General features: G+C 40.7%; 1 protein-coding gene across 3 annotated transcripts in view; it reads left to right on the top strand.

Moving 5' to 3' along the window:
- Window positions 1-5,000, top strand: part of LOC130162055 (cGMP-dependent protein kinase 1-like) — a 46,553-nt gene that overhangs the window by 17,484 nt on the left and 24,069 nt on the right. The gene's annotated exons all lie outside the window — the stretch shown is intronic.

Raw genomic sequence — 5,000 nt, 5'->3', positions numbered from 1 at the left:
TAAACACCACAGACTGATGACATCATCATCAGACTGGATTATGAGTTATGTTTGTGTTTGTAGGTAATGTCCAGTTAAAACAGGACGGTCCTCATAAGTCCTCACAGTCCTGCACCGAATCTCCACTTTGTTGAATCTAAAACCAGTTTTGTTTCTAACATCATCAGCAGCAGTGTGGTGCTTCTCGTTAGTCTGTGATCAAAGGGGTCGTTGGTCTTCTGTATTGAACCAGGAAGTCAGAAATGTCCTTATAAAACACCCCAACTGGTTTTGATGCTTGGTTTAAAGGAGAAGTGTGAACATGCTTTAGAGCACCGGTTCCCAACCTGGGGCACAAAATGAATGAAGGGTTGTAAAATGAAAAAAGAAAAGACGTTTTTTTTGCATCTTTATTCACAAAACTCAAAATTCTCAAGTCAAAATTATTCAAATAACATTTAGTCCATTATTGGCCTGAATATAGGACTACTACCCCATTATTCGATATATTCGAGACACGCCAGTGTAGCACGAGTGTTTCCAGTACTAGTAGAACCTGGTGTTAGCACTCATAGTGTTAGTGTTGGTATTAGTAGAGCTTGTAATAGCAACAGTGTTTGTATTAGCGTTAGCAGTCGTTGAATAGTTAGCAGTAGCTGTAGAAGTGGTAGTAGTAGCATCAGCAATGTTAGCACTAGCTGTAGTAGCATCAGTGTCAGCAGTTGCAGTAATGTTAGCAGTACCAATAGCTCTAGCATGTTGATGTCGTCAACACCGTATTTGTCTTGCCCTCCAAAATAAGACGACCGGCACTTTTCCAAAACTCATCTCCAGAAAAATAATATTGTCTTGTAGTCAGGTCAGTACATTGATAACTATGCTAATTTTGCGTTGACTACAGGTGCAAAATTAGCCTTTGTGCTAATTGTGTAGTTGTAAATGTACCGTGAAAAACTAAGTATTTGCTCTCCTCCAATGACGCTGGTACTTTCTGCCTCCCAGAGAAGAGTTTCTTCCTGGTACTTTTTAAGGTTCAAAGGGATGTGCTATTTTTGGAGCTGATCCCAGCTCGACCTGCTGCCGTGAGCCGACACTGACCAGAACATCCACACTGAACACCAAGGTCAGAATTTCTCTGATATTTTGCTCTTGACTGAAGAGCTGGACAGATGCATGTCACCGTCTTCAGACAAAACATTCCACATATTCAGCAGTAAACGAGCAGCGTTAACTGTTTGATGACAAGACTGCTGGAGGAAACTGATCTGAGTTCAGGAGAAGAGACGAGAGGCAAGAGTCGGAGTAACGAGGCTGTAGTCGGAGCCAATGAAACATCAACCACAACTCTGACAGCAGTGTGTGTGTGTGTGTGTGTGAGTGTTTATGTACCTCTAACTTTTTGTCAGGGCTTCCTGGTAGAGTGCTTGCTAAGCAGTGGTTGCTAGGCAACACCATCCGGTCCAGCCAATGAGCTAAGTTTTGGCATCAGTGTCTCTTGGCAACAGCGCTGGGTTCGAGGGGATTCGTTTCCGTTTGCTGAAGCTTTTTGCTCGTTATCTTCACATTAACACACAGCTCCAGCTGGAGTTTATCACTTTCATTCTCTGCTCTTACACTTTAACACAGAGCGGTCAGTGTCAGCTTAACGGCTACATTTAAATTATTAAAATCCATTATCACAAAAACGGAAAACACTTAACTCTAAGTTATGTTTCTGCGTCAAGAATTTAAGTCAAGCTGTCACCAAACTCTGCAGCTAAAAGTTTATATTTTTTGTTTCTTAAATGAGGAAAAAACATTAAGGATTTAATTTTGTCTCATAAAAGCTCTTTTCTTTTAACTATGCAGATTTAAAGTGACTCAATGTGGTTTAAAAAGGGAGGGGTTCAACTGCAGTTACCAAACAGATGAAGTATTGATAAAATAGCAGAACGCAGTTTAACAGGTAGCTGCTTAACATGCTAACATACAGTCTGCTTCAGAATGTCAGCAAGTTCATTGGACTGAAATGTTTAAACATGAAAAATCCAATTTAAATGTTAAAAATGTGTTAGCCTAACATTGAAAGATCACACTCATAAAGAACAGAGTAGGCCTGCTAATGGAATTAGCATTGTTACTTGCATTAATACCAGCAGTAGTAGCAATAGTGTTAACAGTCGTGGAACAGTTAGCAGCAGTATTTGTAGCAATAATGTCAGCAGTAGTCAAAGTGTTAGCAGTCATGCTAGCAGTAGTTGTAGTAGCTTCAGTGTCAGCAATTGCAGTAATATTAGCAGTAGCATAAGTGGTGATAATAGTGTTACCATTAGTAGTAGAAGCAGTAGTAATAGCAGGAGTGTTAGCAGTCATAGTTAACGTTAGCAACAGAGTTGGTGGTAGCACCAGTGTTAGCATTAGTAGCAGTAGCAGGAGTTTTGGCAGTATTGTTATACGTTGTTGTACTAGTAATAGCAGTACTGTTAGCAGTAGTGTAAGCAGTACTTGTGGTAGTATTAGCAGTTGTAGTAGCACTGGCTATAGTGTTAGCATTTAGCAGTGTTAGCATCTTAGTTGTTTGTGTCTCTTCTAAACGCCAGAGGTTTTCAACAGTGTGTGTTTGGGTCTGATAGCTTTCTGGTCACAGTGAGGACATTCTGTTTGATGGTTCAGACCTGGTTCAGTTAGAATCAGGTTCAGATTAGGGTGAGGGTGAGGATTGGAGTAAGACATGTAGTTGTGATGGTTAAGGTTCGGGGGAGGGGCTAGGGAGTGTATTATGTCAAAGAGTGTCCTCACTGCTACAGAAAGACCAACTTGTGTGTGTGAGTATTAGAGAGCAGCTGCCTGTGAATATGAATGTGATCGTATAAAAATAATCATCTGCTTCCATTTCCATTTGACTGTTTGACCCGCTGACCTTTAAAACACACACACACACACACACACACACACACACACACACACACACACAAGTTAGTTGTTAATAAACATGAATAATGACCATTGAAAACTGACAAGAGACCACCTGAACCACACACACACACACACACACACACCTCAGCCGATCATACTTGCTGCTGTGGATTGTCTCCTGTTGTTTCCGTGGTTACAGAGACACTTGCTATCTCCGTAGCAACAGACAGCAGGCCATAAAGCAGTGGAAACTAGAAATAAAAAGTAATGACCAAACAGAAGCTGTGTGTTTTCATCTCAGATACAGAGTACTACTGCAGTAGTACTGCAGTACTACTGCAACCGCTCCTCTATAGTACTGTGAGGTTATCTGTAGTACTGACGAGTACTGAAGAAGGTCTGCTAGATGAGTGTTATCAGCTGATCTCATTAACACACACACACGCACACACACACACACACACACACACACACACACACACACACACACACACACAGAGGATTTATGTCTCCAGTGGAGGGAGGGGGGTGTTTGTGCTTTCACTCTTGTCTTTGCTTTGTTCTTAGGGACCATCGTACTTCACTAATGATTTAATTATTTACTATTATTTATTGACTGACTGTATGAGGCGTCTCTTCCCTGTGTTCCTCTCACAGCTCCTCCTGTCTGATGTCACTGGTCACATTTATTCACACGTCGTATCAAAACACTCAAACTGATCAGATCAATAAGTTCATATAACAAGTCCTCAAATATCAACGTCATAAAAACAAAGTCAATTCAAACCCGAACACACACACACACACACACACATGAAAACGCCGCGGCAAATAAACTAGTCAATGATAGTTGTCAGTACATCCAATGGTGCATAAAAAACAGAACTTAAAATAGATAATTCAATAGTAGGTAGTTTAAATAGTTAGTTCAGTATACTTCATTTTCTAAAATGTAAACAAACATGGGCAAAAGAAAGCCTCACTGTATCCATGGCAACATATTACCTGTTTGTATCTGTTGTATATGATTGGGAGCAGATTTGCTGAGGGAGGAAGTTCGTACACATCCATGGTTCATACAGACGATACTCTTTAAATATTAAACAGTAAGGTAACTAGTTACTGCAGCTACGTGAATCAATGCACTTAGTCTGATGAAGCACAAAAACTTAGTGGTTCAGGTTTAAAAAAAGTGACTGGAAGAAACAGGTGCTACCTCCACCTGTGCAGGTGTGATTCAGGTGACCACTAGATGTCAGTTTTGTTTTTCCTAAACAGTTGGAACTATAAAGGTTTTTTTGATTACAATGTGTATTTTATTACAGACCAAATGACAACGGATTTTTTAATATCTTTAAAGAACACGTTGTTCAACATCGTTCTGCAGAACGACGTTTCATTAAGGTCACCTGGTAAACTAACTGACACTATCTAAGATTGATGAACAGCATCTAAAAGGAGATGAGAAATAAAATAATAACTTTCTATGAAAAACTAAAAACTAAATGTTCACTTTATGAAATCTGACTCATATGTCACTTGCATAATTAGAAACCAGCGTAAGTACAGGTGGTTTTTACTGTCTCAACAAATAACCACTAAAAACCCGTCAGCTGCCTGAGCCTCAGTCCCAGCTTCATAAAGATGATATTAAAAAGCGTTTGCCAGGTGAGTCACAGAGAAGTCAGACCTCCACTCTCACTCAACAGCAGCGTTCAGGTCTCAGTCCAGACTTTCATACCATTGGCTGTGTTCAGCACTAAAAAGAATAAGTTCACTCTTTTCTGAAAATAGACTGTAATTACAGTTTGTTCCCTGATGACGATCACAGTCCACAGGTCCTCGTTCCCTCCATCACTGACTGTACATGTGGTTTCTATTACCCGTCACACCTGCTGTGATCGACAGATAAACCAAGTCTCCCTGCAGTGATGCTGCTGATGGAGAGCAAAGAGTTATAGTGTTATCTGTCCTGGGCTGTCTGGGGAATCGAACCTGCGTCATCATGAAGGTGTGATGTCTCCACGCTGAGCTCCAGACTCCAGAGAAACCCAAACCTTCTCCGTCTCTTGACTTCCTCTCAGTGATGCTCCCACCTGCATCGTACTGGTTTTGGCTCCGGTGAC

The sequence above is a fragment of the Seriola aureovittata genome, chromosome 21 (genome assembly GCF_021018895.1).
Source record: "Seriola aureovittata isolate HTS-2021-v1 ecotype China chromosome 21, ASM2101889v1, whole genome shotgun sequence".
NCBI classification, from domain to species: domain Eukaryota; kingdom Metazoa; phylum Chordata; class Actinopteri; order Carangiformes; family Carangidae; genus Seriola; species Seriola aureovittata.
This window is presented reverse-complemented; position numbering and strand designations above follow the sequence as displayed.